This window comes from Antennarius striatus, chromosome 12 (assembly GCF_040054535.1).
Source record: "Antennarius striatus isolate MH-2024 chromosome 12, ASM4005453v1, whole genome shotgun sequence".
Lineage (NCBI taxonomy): Eukaryota > Metazoa > Chordata > Actinopteri > Lophiiformes > Antennariidae > Antennarius > Antennarius striatus.
Genome location: NC_090787.1, coordinates 9,864,803 through 9,882,931, shown reverse-complemented (window position 1 = coordinate 9,882,931; position 18,129 = coordinate 9,864,803). Strand labels below are relative to the sequence as shown.

Here is an 18,129-nt window from a genome sequence, read left to right as displayed (position 1 = left end):
TGTGTGTGTGTGATCACAGACTGGGGAGTGTTAATAAGCTTGCTGGTAGCATAATTGAGTGTTGCTGGTCCTATTGCAGCCCACGCAAACTCATAAAGCTGTGAAAATGCTTGCTCTCTTTTAAAGAGCTTCACCACATGAACTGTACGTTGTCTGAAGCCGATAGGACGAGTTTTTTACTTCACTAAACACATGACGGCTTATTTTTTTCTCCTGCGACTGTCAGATATGCTACTTAAACACAGAGGATGAAAAGGAAAGGGATAACATGTTGAAACCACATTTTATTGAGGATATTTGTTTTTTAACAGAACATGACTGAAGTTTTTGTGTTTATTAGTCATCTCAGTTTTATTCCAGTTTTGTTTTCTTTATTATTTAACATTTCTTTTGATTTGAATTAAGAAATGTATTTGCTCAACTGGAGAAGACACTGATTGAAACAGGCCAACTACTTTAGCAGAATGTTTTATTCTCTCTTGCTCATTATGAATAGTGAATAAAATGTTTAATATAACACAGTTGGAGCTGTCGCCTTACAGCTAGAAGGTTCAGGGTTCGAGTCCTTTCTGTGCGAAATTTGCGTGTTTTCCCCAAGTATGCCCGAGTTTTCTACTGTTTCTTCGGCTTCCTCCCACCTCCAAAAACAGGTGAACTGATCATTTCAAATTGCTCGTGGGTGTGAGTGTGTGGATGAATGTTTTTTTGTCTTTAATGTGGCTCAGGTGTGCACCAGGGATGCATCTGGCGTAGTCAGCTGGCTCCAGATGATGTCTGCAGTCTAGACAACATCTCATCAACAGATGCCTCGTCTACAAGAAAATGGATGGATGTTTAATGTGATGATGAGCACCAGTCAGTTTGTGTTGCTACTAGGTAGCAAGAAACATTCATCTGAATGGATTTTATGTCATTGTTGGTTTTATCATTAAACCATTAGGAGTTGCCACTGACCCCTTTGACTGTGTCTTTTCACGCCATTCCTTACAGCTCTCATTTTTAGTCATTTATATCAGTTTCTTTTGATTTATTCTCATTCTTTGTTTCTAGGGTATTGATTTCATGTAAAAAAGCTAAAGGTCAGTGGTGAATGAGAGCAGTGAAGCAAAATGAATGTCTGTATTTTATATTAGCTAGAAACAATATTGGCATATTAGATATTAATACAAGTATGAGATGATAAATCCTGCAGCTGCTTTTGCAGCTGCAAGATTTAGACATGTTGTCACAGCAACAAGACATACAGTACCTGCTAGATGACCCACACAGGGAGATATCAGTACCAGTGTTATTGTAAATCTCACAGCTGAAAACTTCACACATGGTATTATCCTCAAGAGTGTTGGTTTTTAAATCCCCAAAAATGTTTTTTAGATTTTATGGTGCATTGAAACGTTAATAGAAATGACTAACCATGTTCTTCCAGGCATTTAGAACAGGCCGTTTAAGACTGAAGTTGTTATAAAACTGACTGAAAAAGGTACGCTGATGAAACACTCTGGTCTTACTGTTTCACGGATAACTTTCCTTTACATGTAAGGTTTGCACTCCCGACAGGGCTGTTTCATTGTGTGGTATTAATTCATCTATGCATAACAGTACATCTATAATAGATACCAATCTGTAAGAGTCATATTATTATGGATGACCTGTGTATTTGAGATAAAAAGTAATGTATAGGAATGGTAATTATGAATAATGTTCCTAACAACCCGCCTTAGAAAATAAAATCTGGTGCTGGTTTTGGTAATTTTGTCCAATATCATCGATCATGGGGCTCCAATGAGACGTTCCACAGCAGTGTTTGAGGAGGTAAAAGGAGTCAGGTTATGGTGCAACAAGATCATTCATTCCTTCTCTTTACTGGAAATATGCTGTATATATGTGCTGTCGTGCTCTGAGGTGGGTTTATAGGTCTATTTATAGTGTTCATGCCTCTCTCATCACCACATGTCTGCAGATCTAGCGTCACATGATGGCATCCCCCCAACCATTCAGAGCTCCCTGCTGACAAAAATAAAGGTTTTATGTTTTGAGAGGTAATTTCTAAGACACAAAGGACAAGTCCAGGCTTAAGCATGGGGTTTGACTCGTACGACATTCAGCTTGTCTGTCAAAAACACTTAGGTCAGATAAAGTTCCTGTTGATAACAACAGAACGGACTGAAGGCTGAGCAGAGGAGTTGGCTGAGATTAAAAAAAATATTTCCAGAAATCTGGAAAGAGCAACCAAGTTGGGAAATATGATTTCTGTCATGAATATCCCACTTCATGGTGATTTTGTGTTTATTTATTGCTTTACCCCTCATGATGACTCTCAGTTTGTACTTTGTATATTTTGTATTTTACTCAAAAGGTGATTTTCAGTTGTTTTTTGTTATAACGTTAACAAAACGTTGGGGCCTTGTGACTGCCTTTGGCTGCCTCAATCTAAAAGCCTTTTGTTTGTGTGTATGCGCTCTGGCCTGCATGTCTAACATAACTAATTTGTATAAAGAATTTCCTCATTGAGGATGGGTTGACAAGCTTTTGCTCTAATGGTATTTTTTAGATAAAAAATAAAATCATTGCAGAAATTCCTTTCTGAGAGTTTGTTCCTTTCATATTAAATGAGGATGTAAATTCAGACAGACACAGCCTTTACCCTTTATAGGGCATTGACATTCATAACTGTTGTAACATCTGTCAAAAATTGTCATGTTGAAAATCAAATTACCAAAAATAGTTGCTTGCCCGTTAAACAGTTAACGGCGTAAATCTTTAGATCTGCTTTGTTCCTGAGAAGATGACTTCATTTCGATCGGATCTGGAGTTTGATGAAGCTGTGAAACAAGTACAGACATGGATTTAGTCATGGTTGACTGTGTGTTTAGAAGTTTGTATCACAAAGACAGGCTATGATTGCACTTCTTGTTTCCCTTTGACAGATGAACAAATCAGGACTAACAATTCTAACAACAGCAGTTTCATTATTAAATTGAAGACAGAAGAAGAAATCTGAAAACATCTAGTAGAAACAGAAGCATTCCGATTGACGGAGGACTGAGAAGTCCTCAGTCAGTGAATAGTTGCTGCTTTTTACAAATTTATTTTGAAAAATGCATGTTTTATTTCTGAAACCACACTTTTGTCTTATTTGGTTAACAACTTCTGAAGTTGTCGGATTCTGATTCTCTCCGCCTCATGAACTCTTATCTTGTAACTTTAAAAGAAGAGGTTGTTCTTGGGTCACAATCTGCAACCCCAGAGCCAGACATTGCTGTCCTACCTGAGTTTGGTCATCGGTTTGCCATTTTGCGTGTCTGTTAGGGTACACTGAAGACATAGTGTCTGACTCGGCTATTCTCTGAGCACAATGATGTAACAGCTAGCTGTCCGAGCTGATCACATGAAGTCACTGATTGCTTGTTCAACATAGCGGCAGACACTGGTTGGGAATGTCCTTACATTGAGATGTTCAGAGTGTGACTGTTGGACTGAGGCTAGATAGAGTGTGTCTGGTCCTGTATGGGTCTGGGAAATAGAACTGTGTGACTTTTGTTTACCCTTCCATGAAGCTTGAAACACACACACACACACACGCACGCACGCACACACACACACACACACACACACACACACACACTTTCATGCTATCACACTGTTTCTTTATCCCACTTAACTGTCTTGTCTTACTCTTACTGTGTTGTACCTCAGGGCATCCTTGACAGCTGATTGGACACTACTATCAGTCCTTCTCTTTCTCCTCAGATGCTTCTTACTATCTTACCTCTGCCTCTACCTCTTCTTTTCATCTGTCCCTGAGATCTGCTGAGTGTGTGTCTGTATGTGTTCACCATAGTACCACCTGCCACTGCAGTCACTGACAGCCAAATCTAATCCCTCCTTCTCTCTCTCTCTCCCTCTCCCCCCCTTTCTCTCACTTCTCCTTTTTTCAGTATCACCCTCTCAGGTCTTGGGTTTTACTGGTCCTTCTGACCCACGGGCAACATCTCATCTAGCTGGGTGAGTTTCTCAACATCTCGTTCACCCTCTTTGTTTTGCAGTATTGTTTGTCCCTCTCTTTGCTGATGAATGAGGATGATGCTGCAAGATTCTGCGTCACTGTGTCTGCTTAATACAGAGACTATAATGGGAGAACAGTGCATTTGTATTTGGTTGGTTCATGCATATGTGTTCTTTTAATAGGTATCATTAGTGGAACGCGTGTCAATGTGTCTAAAGGGTAAAATACAAGTAATTCCTTTGATTTGTGGATCATGGTGGTGACAGTTTGCTCCCCAGAATGCATCAGTTTCTTTCAAGCCTTTGACACCCATCTCTTGAATCAAGCTAAAATGTTACATGTCAAAAAGAAACTGGGTAATCTTTCAATCTCCCTCAAATAAAAATGTCATAGACGGGGGTGATGATGGAGACACATCAGTGAGTCATCTCTCCAGAGCACATCACTGAAACTGTAGCTGCTGGTTTCATGAAACAACATGAATCTCAAAGATTGTAATTCTGTCTGAAGCATGTCTGGCAGACTATCCATACATAGTCTGTATGGGTAGACTATGTATGGATACATATATTCATCATACAGTGCGCCCTGGTTCCTCGTGTGTAAAGCGTTCCAGGAACCACATGCGAATTCTGCGACAAAGTATCTTATTTTTTACGGTAATTTAAAAGTTTATGACCCTCCCCATACTGATATTAGACCACCTTCTATCTGTATTACCTTTTCCCACACTCTTATCGACTATTCTAATTTTATTTTTGGCTTCTATGGAAACATGGTTCTGTATGTGTATCAGTGGGGTGGTCTTCCTGCCTGCAGCTAATCTCCCAACTAAATGTACCACATATGGATGAATTTTTTTGTATTGATGAATTTGTTGTGATTTGCATTATCATTTTACATTTACCCTGATCTCAACAACAACACCACCAACAATGACAATAACTCACTGCTGTCTGTGGTTTTGGTTTGTTTGTCAGTATGATGTTGTTATCATCTATTATAAAAATATGAGGTCATGCAAACAAATTAAATTCTATGTTCCCCCCATAAAGTGTTGCAAGTGAATGTTTAGCGAAATCAAACAGATGGTTTCAACATTGTCCCTCAGGTTGCCTTGCTTTGGTCTCAAAAATCATTGGACAGAATTCAGTAAAAACTCACACATGCTTTGAAAGATGTCGTTCATCTTCATTCATCTTCATGTACTGCCGATGTATCTGCCGTAGCGGGCCACGGGGAGCTGGAGCCTTTCCCAGCTGGCATAAGGCGTGAGGCAGGGGACACTCCGGGCACGACGCCAGTGCACCGCGGAGCCACATACAAGGACATACAAACACGCACACACACACTCACTCCTACGGGCAATTTGGGAGCGGCCAATCAACCTGATGCACATGCTTTTGGAGGTGGGAGGAAGCCGGAGAACCTGGAGCGAACATGGGGATTGAACTCCGCACAGAGCGGGACTCGAACCCGGACCCGTCGTGTTGTGAGGCGACAGCGCTAACTACTGCGCCACCGCTTTGAAAGATGTGTATCTCATAATTGGTTTCTTTCAGGCAACAGAAGTGTGTTTTAAGTCACTGCTCTCATTCACCTGTGATTATGGTGGTCAGGGTTCTGTCCACAGCAGCACACACTGAGAATGTTGACACGCAGTTCTTAGTTTTACTTTATATTACTATTAATGAATTGTTGATTTTAAAATTGAACTGAATTAGTGAAGGAATCTCCTAATTCTGTAGACACTTGACCAACAGACTCAAACAGTTTTCCTAGTTTTAAACAGTCAGCAGCTCCAGTCATCTTATTGTAAGGCAGAAATCTGTCTGTCTGTCTGTCTGTCTGTCAGTCGGTCTGTCTCTGTCAGCCTGCCTGTCAGTCTGAGGAGGTGTTTGTTCCATGGATTTCACACTTGTTGATTGGACTGCTCAGGGCTCAAGGAAGTGTCTGTGGAATGATGACTATGTAAGATATCATTATAAGAAATTATTTCTTGATCCCAACCTTGCTAATTTAATGGTCTCACGGACAGTTTGCATGAATCATTGTCTCAACAATGATTCCATCTGATCAACGTGACGCCTGGTGGGTGGGTGTGATGCTGATGACCCAACAGTGCATTGTTGATTAAGTTATGGTCTGGGGACCCATGAGGATGCTTTACATAAACTTCAAATAAACAGGCACCGCTCGATAGGCGCAACAGTTTTGAAGCTCTTTCCAGTCGTCTAACACGTATGAAAACATGAAACCACATCATACCAGTCCTTGCTGCCCTTCACTGAGCTTTAGAATTGAGTTAAAGATTTTACTACCAGTACTTGTTTTTAAAGGCTGAGTCTTCCTACAATTGTAATTTAGGGACTGCCTCTGGGCTCGACCGCTGTTTGACGTTCTTTGGTAAGAGTACGCGAATGGCTCCTAACTCTCCACTTGACCACAAAGGTGATTGGGCAGAGATACCTGTCAGAGAAACCTACCCCTAGATGTTGAAATCAAAGTGATACCATTATTAGTTAGTCTACCCCTTTTTGTATCCACTCTAAGCTCCATATGTTAAAAACCTTTAAGTTGCAAATTCAGACCAAAACCACGAATGGAAAGTTTTGTCTACGCACAAAAGTATTAAGTATTTCATATGTTTATACAGTGTAGGAGGATATAACAGAAAAATCCTGTACAATCTCTTAAGGAGTTCAACACTCGCTCATTGTTGCAGTATATACAGTACATGCCCCATGGAAAGTAGTTAGCTAAGAGTGAGATAAGAATGAGGAACTTTATTCTTTCCCTTTGCAAAACTGACATATGAACAACAGTTTAAATAAAGGGGAAAAAATGTATAGATTGAAAGAGTCTAAAAAACCATTTTTTTCAATCGGACAAACAGAAAGTTTTAAGTACATTTACTGTTTTGTTTGACCTTTCTGGTTCAGTCACCGGAGTCTTGAGAACATAAAATCTGTTCCCCCATTTGTCCCTATTTCATTTTAAAACTGTAATCTGATACAAATGCTGAATATACATGAAGATTGTTTCGGGCGCTACTGTTTCCTGTAGATCTCAGACACTCCGTTTAAGGGAGAATGGGTTAATGAGGAGAGGACATGATAAATTTGAATAATTTCCCCTTGGGATTATTAAAGTTTTCTTCATTCATTCATTCATTAAAATGAGAGGCTAATGGAGATGAATAGTCACTTAAACTCTGTGAAAAGCTTACTGATCCCATAGATATTTCATTTTAGATATCACTTACATTTTAGTATTGGTTATTGTCACCTGGGCATGGTAGAAGATGGCTGAATGGATGGATAATTGCATAACAAAATCATTAATCATTTGCTTTTGTAATGCTCAAAAGATTCAAGATCTTTTTGTCACTGATATTTGGGGAGCCTCAGAAACAACAAATGCAGTAAGTCATCTTATAATCTCATTGCAGCATTACAGGTACAGGTAAAGGATGTAGCTTGCCGATTTGCACACTCATTAAAAAATTAAAGCTTTACATTATTCAGAATCAAACTCTCTAGGAACTCATTTTATGCTATCATGGAAATATCCAAAGCTTGGAACTTCATTTGCTGAAAACTCCTCAGAAATAAGTGCACTGACCTCCTTGTATTTTTTAAGCAGGGAAAGGCTAGGTCACCTGGAACACACACATTTCACATGCATACACATCACCCACGCAGAGTGCATTAAACATGGACATGAGGTGGCTGTTGGATGAGCAGTCTCCAGGGACAGAAAAGAGCACTTTCATTGACAGGCTGTGTGTGCATGCTTAATAGGTTTATGTGCTTTTGTGTGTGTCTAAAATGTGTGTTGGAGGTACATGATTGTGTAAGAAATGAGCAGAAAAAACCTTCACACTGGGGCAAGGAAAGGATGGCTCGGGAAGAGGTGTCCAAGTGGCTCATAAGTTTAGAATGTCAAAGTGTGCAGGTGTCCTGATGTGTGTTGGCTGTATGTGATTTTGTGCATCTAGACCTTGACTCTCCCTTCACAAAGTTTCCAGTCATTCATAGAATAACATCAGATATGGAAAAAAAATCTGAATGGATGTTTTTTTCATATGAAATGATACAATTTCTTACATTGTGAGATTATCTATTATTCAATTGCAAATAGAAAAAGACATTTCTGTCAAGTGAAAATATGTATACGGATCCAGAAAACAGATCATTAGTGAGAGCAGTTGACTATACATATAGTAAATAAGATGAGTTGATCTTACTGGGCAGCATGGCTCATCTCAAGGGCTCTAATGCAGCCTTTCCAAGCACATTTCTTAACAATAATCTGCCTTCATGGTAATCACTGGGTGATGAATTAGGATTTTCCTAATGCACATGCGCACATATGTAGACCCATAAAGCAACCCCCCACCCCATTAAAGATTTAATAGTAATGTAACAGTAAATAAAATAATGTAAAGGTACTATAGAGTACCATAAAATAACAAGTAATAAAATGCAGAGTTGTCTTGTGCCTGAGGTGGGTTGTAACACACTGTGTGGGAACAATGCTGTATACTTAAAAAGAGAAATTACAAACAAGTCCAAGGGTCATGTCTGATGTGCTACTTTCTCATGACCTTCAGCTGCTGTTGAGGTGAAGGACAGAAAACTACTGGTTTAAGAAACTATAGATCTTAGTGAAATGCAAAGAGATGAATCTTAACAGCTCTTTTATTCAGTGGACTTTAAGAGCTCTTTTTGATTTGATCAAGAGAAATAAAATGAGACCTTCCTAAGAGAGTGTTTGGTATAGACTGATTCTACCGGTACTACCCAAGTGTAGGCTATACAGCCTGAAGATGGTGTGCTTAGCTTAAAGGTTAGAAGCAGATGGAAACAGCTTGAGTGGGTGGAAACACCAGGACTTCTGGAGGTCACTAAATAATTGCACTTTGTTTAGTTGTTTAATTGATGACAAGAGTAGAAGTGTGTTTCTTGTCCTGTCCCTCTCCTTTGACTTCTCCATTATTATTTTATTGTCAAAAATCATTACTGTTTTTTTTTCCAATTGATTGATTTATTGATTTTCAGCCACATTGATAAAGTAGAGATTAATGAAGAAATTAAAATACGTGAATAATCATGTGTTTCATCATCTACAGGTGTGACTGAGACGTTGTCCCCGTTGATTCTCAGTAGTTTGGAAACAAAGACAGTGGTTGAGCTTCCAGTACAACGTCATCCTCCAGTCCTAGACCACCTGACCAGGTAACAATGTTGTCTTTCACTCGGAGCAAATTATTTATCTCACATTAAAAATTTTTTTTGAGTCCTATGAATTGACACGGGGTGGATTACCAATCCAGAATATTGCTTGTATTCAGACTAAACTTGGTAGATTGGTAGATCTTATGGGAATATCTTTGTGTAGTTTTTGTATTGTTGTCATTATTCAGGAAGTTGGCAGCAAAATTACCACAAGGAATTTTCTAATGTTTTGATTGATGTTATTAACAATGCTGGTAAAAACATCGCTTCATTGTTGGAGGTGGAAACACTCTGACATGGGTTCTTTGGAGAAAAGTAAATACTCTCAATTCACAGAAATTTTGGTGCTATGTAGAACTGCGTATACGTGTAATTTTTACACTGTTCTGGACACATCTAGCAGAACAACTTGTCATGAGTTGTTAGGTTGGAGAATTAAGCACTATCTCTAATTAACTAGGTGAATAATAATAATAATAATAATAATAATAATAATAATAATAATAATAATTCTCATTTGTAGCATATCTGCCTCAAACTGCCTCTTCCTTGGTCCAAAATCTACTGTTATATAAAATGTCATTAATATCAGTTTATCATTTTCCTACTAACAAATATATGGAAACACATTAATGTAAAGCAAGCAGTTCAAGCACCTCCGAGCTACCTGGGTATAGATAGAAAGAACATGAATGTGGTTGTGGCCAGGCCCCAGTGTTAATGATGACACATCAACCATCATGCTGCTGGTAATATAAAGAGCTCTTGTAATGCTACCTTGTGTATTACACATTAAACCTTTGAGATATGTTGAATACCTGTCAGAAAGAGAAAAAAAAGGGATAGACTGAAAGAATGGCTGTTACCTCCACGGATGAAATTGCTGTGTGGGTGGATGTACATGTGAGTGCAGGCAGCTAGGAGCTGTGAGTGGGAAGTTGGTACTGAGTGGGAAGAGAATAGCTGCTTTAGAGTGACGATCGGCTGTGAGGCCCGCTGAAAAGCAATCAGGCTTTCATGGCTTCGCGTTGTTGTCTGCACTTGTTCAAAGGTAATGAGGTCAGCGATGTTGAGAACGGTGTTTTTATGTGTTGCCTACCACCCTCTGCGCCCAGCAGGAGTGTACATGTTCTTCTCTATTATTGTCATAAAAAACCAAGGTCACATCTGCATGATAGAATATCTTAAAGAAACCTGAAAGATGTATGTAAAATGAAAAGCTCATTCAAAAGCTGTAAAATGTAAGTGATTGATGAAAGAAGCTGTGAAAGTGATGAATGCTTTATTTACTTACATTTGTGTCTGTCACTAACATGAGATTGGATAATCATGTTAGTGATATTATGTTTAAATAATGACTATTTGAAACTTTCAATAACTAATAATAGTCAAAAACAGATCAATATTCTTTGGTTTTATTAGGAAGAACTTCTGTGTCACTGGCATGTTACTTTATCTGTTCACGACATAATGTTGATGCATTCTTCACATTTTCACTTCATCAGTATATCCTCTGCTATCATCCAGTACTGCATCAATATCTTGGTTAATTGATAACATTATATGTTATCAATTAACATATAATGTGTCTTTAATGTCATATGTGTCTTTATAACATTATAAAAGAAGATGGCACAACAACGTGATATCATTTATAAGGTGTTAAACAACCTGGGAGTGTGGAACTGTTGACTACTTTGTCCTCCAGTGCACATTTATGCAGATGTTGTTTTTGTCTGCAGAAACAACATCTGTGTCATCCTGTTAGAAGAGCCAAAGTCTTTTGATGTTTACGTCACCGCTTGGTCTTTTTTTTTTTTTTTTTTGTTCACACAAGAACCATCGATGTGAAAATCAAGCAACTGCAAATTAAAATTTTGATTCTTGTCACCATGGACGTCATGTGGAAAATGACGTCGAAATTCGGTGGAAAATGTGAGAGTCAACCCTATTGTAGCAAAAGCCATTTTCCAAATTTAAAGTCCAACAAATTCACAAAGCAAGATCACAAAGCGAGCGAGGCCCCAAAAAAAGCATTAAAATAAATGGGATCTATAAGGAAAGTAACTTAAAGCCAGTCTCACACGTGGAGGAGGAGACAACCAGGGCCAGGTGGAGGACAGGGGAGGACAATCAAGAGGGAAACACAAATTACATGAGCAGGAGCAAAAGGAGTCTACTATAAAATAAAACAGAAAATAATGGAACAGAAACCCTAGGGTTGTGATACTTGAGCTATTTACTGTAGAAGCCTGCATAGCTCTTACCTTTGCTTTGAATATTTTGGAAAATGCAACTGATTATTTTAAGGAAACTTTGAGATGTTAAAACCTTAAGCCATAAAAAACTTAAGTTGTACAGTTTTCTATTGGTGTCGAGGTAATATTCCGGACTTTGGGTTAGGGTTAGGTTTAGGGTTAGGGTTAGGGCATTTAGGGGAACTATTTCTTGCATCCTTAAACTCCTCTCCTACTGTCTGGCTCCTGCAGTGAGACAGCCTTGAGAGGAGAGCCCTGCAATGCAGCATCTGTGTGACTCACACACGCACACACACACACACACACACACACACACACACACACACACACACACACACACACACACACACACACACACACACACACACACACACACACACACACACACACACACACACACACCCACACACACACAGAGATGGTTGCACATAGAAGTGCTCAGATCGTAGGAGGAAGATGAGGGAAGATGAGGAGTGAGAGAGCAGAGCAGAGTGGAAAGATGAAACCTTGATGAAAAGCGGAGGAGGAGGAGGAGGACTGTGTAGGAGTAAGAACAATGACGGAAGGAGGAGGAGGAAGGTGCGGAGTTAAGAAGAAATAGCAGGTGGGAGGATGATTTGCAGGTGAAAAGATGCCAGAAGGTTAGAAGAAAGAGAAGAAAATGCAGATAAAGGCTCCAGAAATGATAAGTGAACAACTTAATTAACTAGTAATCACTTGGTCTGGTCACGTTTTTTATGAGAAGTACATTCACAGAAACTTTACCAGTCATGCCTTATCTCTTAAAGATGACCACATTATTACACATTTGGAGTGACAAGGGAACATTTGTCTTGAAGTGACTGAGTATCAAACAGATGCATCTGACAGGGAGTGTCTTCAAGAGTCAATGTAAAATGAACTCAACAAGATTCTGCGTCAGTAATTGCTATATTTTTCATAATGTTCTGTAGGGACAGGCTGTAATTACCCTTCAACTCACTGATGCTTGGAAGCTTGACAATATATAGAGCTAAAATAATCCATGTCTGTGAAGTCTCCCAAAACAGCACTCAATAGTCATGCTACAACAAAATAACCAGACAGGACTTTATTTTTTAGCTGTAGCTACCGCATAATCTAATCAAACATACCTCTCTCACTCTACAGTTTTGGCATGATTGGTTATATTTTCCAAGCTAAGATTCAGAGTATGTTGCCGTGTGATTACAGCATGTCATCTGAGCTGACCAGAAAAGTGTCCTGTGTGGTCTATTCTGAGGATATAGTGAGGAAAATTGCTCCCTGCAGCATCTGCAGAAGGCTTTTTCAGTGTTACTGCAGTACAGAGAGCAATGAGGGTGAAAATTACAAGATGTTTACTGAATTATATTCATCACCTCAAATGCAACACATGTTAGAGAGTGAAAAGTGCAACTTATCCATGCTAACTCATCTCTGGATGATGATCTTTTTGCCAGTCTGCAGTACGTGAAAGGAGCAGATGTAGTGAAGCGCTGTCTTTTCTTGTAACACTTTCAATCCTTGTGATAGGATTGCATTATCAAGGCATGTAGTGCTTGTCAATATAAATATCTATGTTATTAATATACAATGTAATATAAATTCAAATTTGAGCCATTAATCAGTTTGTGCTCATGTTGCTTAGCAACTTCTTTGATTACCCGCTGTTGAAACGCTACAAAATGTAACATTCAGCACCTTTTATCTCTCATCCAGAACTCTCTTGAATATACCACACACATACACAGCAAACATATACAGTTTGGTTGTGCCATTAACTCTTATTATTCTGCTTGAAACGGGTTGTCTTGGATTAGGTACCTCTGACCTCTTTAGAATAGTGTTAAACTGCACAAAAGTGAGTTAAAGCAGATGGATGGCAGCTAATGCTAAGTAGATACTCACAATCACAAATAGGTAGAGATTTTCTCGTACATTGTAGCCAAGAGGGAGTTGGCTGTTGTATTGTTTTGTCATCTTGTCCTTAAAGAGTTCAAGTAGCTGAGGGATTTTTTTGATACTTGACTCCCAAGAGCATCTCATGGTCCGGGATCCTCATTTTAATTTTGTAGTAAAATTCAAGCTCACACTTCACACAATAAATAAATGAGACTATCGCTGTGTCTCAAGTCATACTTCTAATAGCATACTATAGATGCAATAAAGAGCCTGTCCGTATACTTACAGTACCTGCATAGAGAGTAACTGCCCACATTGTATCATTGTCCCAAATCAGATTTTGCTACCCTGAATATCATGTTGATTTGAAAAATATATGCCTTGATTTTCATTAAAGATATAAATGTAAAAAAAAAGAATAGTTTTATATGCCTCTTGATTTCATCAGAAATGGCACAATTTTATCCTCATATTTTGCACCTTAACTTTAACTCTTGCCTTTTATTGTTAATGTGAATGAATTTATTCATATGTTAAGCATATGGTACATTTTCTGAACAGCAGTGGCAACTGTTGAAGTTTCTGTTGGAGTCTGTCAGTGGAAGAACTTTGCTCTTAGATCATGTTAGTGTTATTAGTTTGTCTATTAAGTATTCTTCAAGCACATTGCAGTCTAAGATAGTCAGACCTTAATTTATATGGCTAAATGGGACCTAATGAAATCCAAATCCAGTTCCAGAATGTACATTTACCGGTAAACTTGAAAAATTTGTCTATCATCTGTTGTTGGAATAGAACCCAGAAATACATCAGTTTTAGTGTTGGTTTCAAAATGATTCAACAATAACAATGATGATCTAATTCCCAACCTGTTCCTAAACCTGGAAAAGAAAATGTGAAATAATGATGGTTGATTTTAATTGGTCAAATAAACACATTATGAAATAAGAACTGCAACATACTGACTCACATTCACTCCCCTTATCAGCCAAATGAAGTATGCGCCATTGGCTTTAACTAAGATTTTTAATGGGTTTGATTACGATTGTTTTTGAGATGACCAATGTTATAAACTATGGTTTTTTCTTTGCTTTAGAATTGAATTAATGAAATATGGGTAGTACTGTAGTTTAAGTATCTCAGGGTTGTGTCAGTAGAGATTCAATGTAGGCCTTGGGTTTGGGGGAGTGGAGTGATGTTAGCTCATTGTACCAGTGTTTTTTTGAGGAAGAGGGAGTGTGATAGAAATTAAATGCTATTGTCAGTCAGCGTCATTAATGTAGCCATGTTTGTCACTGTTCAGATGTACTGTATATGGAGTCGAAATTACTATGAAAAGGATGTCATTAGCTGCTTGGATAAGTGGTTATTATCCATATTATGCATTTTATTCATGCATTGGATGTTAGAATATGATACTAACACAAAGAGGAGGTTTATGGATGTAGTGAAAGAGGACATGAAGGTAGTTGGTATGAGAGAAGAGGATGCAGAAGACAGGGTTAGATGGAGGCAACTGATTCACTGTGGTGACCCCTGAACGGAAAAGCCGAAAGGAAAAGAAAAAGAAGACTCTCTTATGTGAGGTGTTTTTTTTTTTACCAGAAATCAGGAAATGTTGTTTTCCTGGACAATAAACATCCACCCCACAGAAAAATTCAATTTATTTTATAAAATTGTAACCTATGACTAGTAAAACTACTGTAGAACACTAATTCATTGCCATTCAAGTCCATTCTTTCCTTGCACAGAGAGACAGAGCATATCAGCTTCATCCATCCCTCTGGCAACGTGCCACAGGCCCCTTGCCAAGTGCAGCTGACCTGTCTACTGAGATGACCAATGTCTAACACTATCTAATCACAATGGCATTGTCTTCTTCTCTCTGTACAGAATGCCTTGAATACAACATGTTATCTGTACAGTGTTTTCCTGATAGCCAAACTTTCTGCTGTTTACTTGTCTACGTCCTTTCATTCGGAAACTGATCTTGACACATCTGTCAAGTTTTTTTGCTTCTGTTCTGCTCTACACTTTTTCTGTACATTATATTTGTACCCATCTTCCTGACGCTCTCTGCTCATAAAACATTTTCACACATATACACTAAACTAGCACTTTCGGAATATACAGTGAGTGCATAACATGTTGCTATGCAGCAAACGTACTACATAGCACCCATTGTTTGTGTTTCAAACTGAGAAAATCAGTTTTTCATGATTATGCTGCTTATTGCCTTTACTAATCTCTAACCCCAGCATGCTGAGTTTTCATAATGCTTTGTAAATCTTGGTTTTCTTCTGTTAGGTCTGCACTCAGCTGCTGCTGTGTCATTCACACATTCCTGCTTACATATACACAGACTGCATAACATGCACTTTCATCAGCAGTTCAACAAGCCTCCAGGAATCCGGGTCCATGTTTTCACTCATCAGCCAACACTGTGACTGTTAACCTGGCCACCAGTCAAGATGATCATGTTTGGACTGGAAATCAGCCAGAGAGTTCAAAGTGACCTTCGTCATCAGACAGGCGGCAATGAGACATAGCATCAGCACACAGTCTCATCTTTGTATCCCATTCTTTGCTCTCCACCAGAGCGGGAACAAAGTAATAGAGCATAGAGCAATCAACAGAATGGATGCTGACAGTCAACGGGCGATGCAAAATGTGTTCTTGTTCTTGTTTTGGTCGATCGCAAAATGGACATTTCATATTCAGAAATAATTAAAATACCAGCTTTTGTTTTTGGTCCAAATATTTCATGAGCTGAAGTAAACAATGGAAGACTTGCTATGGCACATGAAAGGCATATTGCACTTATTTTTTCCCCCAACATTGGAAAAATGTTAAGGATTCCCTCGTTGAGGTCTTAACCTGAGTGCAGCTTGGCCTCAAAACCAATTTCAGTGGGCAAATGGTCATCTTTGTTAGCATCTAGCATGTTGGTGATGAGTTCTCTTTGCAGATGAATCCTGGTTTATGCTGCACTATGCAGATGTCAGATAGCAAGTATGGAGTCAGATGTTGGAGACATTGTGGTTATGGGCGTATGACTGGTGCTTACATAACTTCTTTTACTACTTGCTTCGTCAGTTCTATTGTGCTGCATAATACTCAGCACATTTTACATTACGTTTTATTTTGACCATCCTAACACACATTTGTACGAAAACCATGTTGTTCAGTCAGTATCTTGATATGCTACTCCTGTCTGGTCTGATCATGGCAAATACTGACTGAAACAAATATAAAAACATATGAAAAAAAATTGACAGGAATACGTCTTTTACGTGCATAGACTAAGTCTTCAGTCTTTCAGACTGAAACGTGAGTGGCATTTTTATTATTTTTATATATTATATTTATGACCCCTAGAGTCAGTATAGTCAGACCTGAGTCATGTAAAGCTCCATTGACTTGTGACTGATCCATTTAGGCTCCAAGGTCTTCCTGCCAATAAATGTTCTATTGAGTTTTGCCCTGTTTTTTATCTGTCTGCTAAACACTGTTCTTTGTCTCTGTTTCCTTGTGTTACTCAATTCCATTATGTCAAGTTTTTAGTGAGATATAACACGACAGTCATTTCAGCTCATGCAGCCTTTATTGCCACCTTGACAAAACAAAATCGAGTTTTTAAAAAATTGTCTTTGGTACTTTGGTACTGACTGAACTATTTTAAAAATTAAGAGAAATTAAGAGATAAATCACAATGACTTTGGTGAGTACTTTAACTTTGCTTTAGTGTACCATGAAAAGCACATTTATAAACAATTTATTTAATAATTTTATGTGATGTTCTAACCTAGACATTTATAGGGCTGCTTAGTGGTGCTGTCGCCACTCAAAGACAAGGTTAAGGGTTTGGGACCTTTCTGTGTGAAGCCTTTACGTTCTCCCCATGTCTGCGTGGTTTCTCCAGTTCTCCAAAAACCATGAAGCTCGTGTGAACTAATCTACGCCACATTGTCCTTAGGTGCAAGTGTGAGCGTGAGTGACTGTTCATTTTTCATGTGCTTTTCATGTGATGAGCTGACGTCTCATCTGAGATGTACCCCTCTACTTATGCATAACCAGCTGAGATACGCTCAAGCAGACCCGGATAAATGTCTGTAAACAAGAAGATTGTGGTTGTGTTAAGTACAAAAAGATTGATGGATGGATGGACATTTATATTCTTGACGTGATGAAGTAGGTTAGGGTAAATCCCAATTTAAGATAGTATGGTAGTAAGTTGGGTAGCTTTCAAGACTCTTTGTATTCCCATTAGTCTCAGCTGTATTTTATTGATGAATAGTAAATGAAACTTGCTAATAGGTTAATAAATGTATTGCTAACCAAGTGGCTCCACGCTAAAGTTTTTCTCTGCAGACTGTAGACAAAAACTACACAGGTTGTTTATTAAAGGCTTCAATTGTCAATGGGCCTACACCTCCTACAAAAGCCATGAATCCTTTAAAATATATTTCAAGTCTTTTGTGTTTACTTAGAGTCCCAATTGTCCTTTTTTTCCTCTAACCAAGTCCACATTAATATGTGTTAGAATGCTGTTACTGCAGAATTTAAGCTCCTCAAATAAACGTTGTGTGTCTAATATACTTTATTGGTCTATATACCGACACGAGCAACATATGATGTAAAGAATGTAAAGAAGGAAAATCTAATCAGAATGTTCAGTTGAGTTTTTCACAGAGTGGAACTAGAGCCTCAGTAAAGGATTTTA

The 18,129-nt window shown here is 38.5% G+C and overlaps 1 protein-coding gene across 1 annotated transcript in view; it reads left to right on the top strand.

Moving 5' to 3' along the window:
• map2 (microtubule-associated protein 2) overlaps positions 1–18,129 on the top strand; it is a 61,635-nt gene that overhangs the window by 12,815 nt on the left and 30,691 nt on the right. Inside the window, exons 3-4 of the mRNA XM_068328779.1 lie at positions 3,939–4,005; positions 9,141–9,246. The gene's annotated coding sequence lies outside the window, so the exon portion shown is untranslated. The remainder of the gene's footprint in view (positions 1–3,938; positions 4,006–9,140; positions 9,247–18,129) is intronic.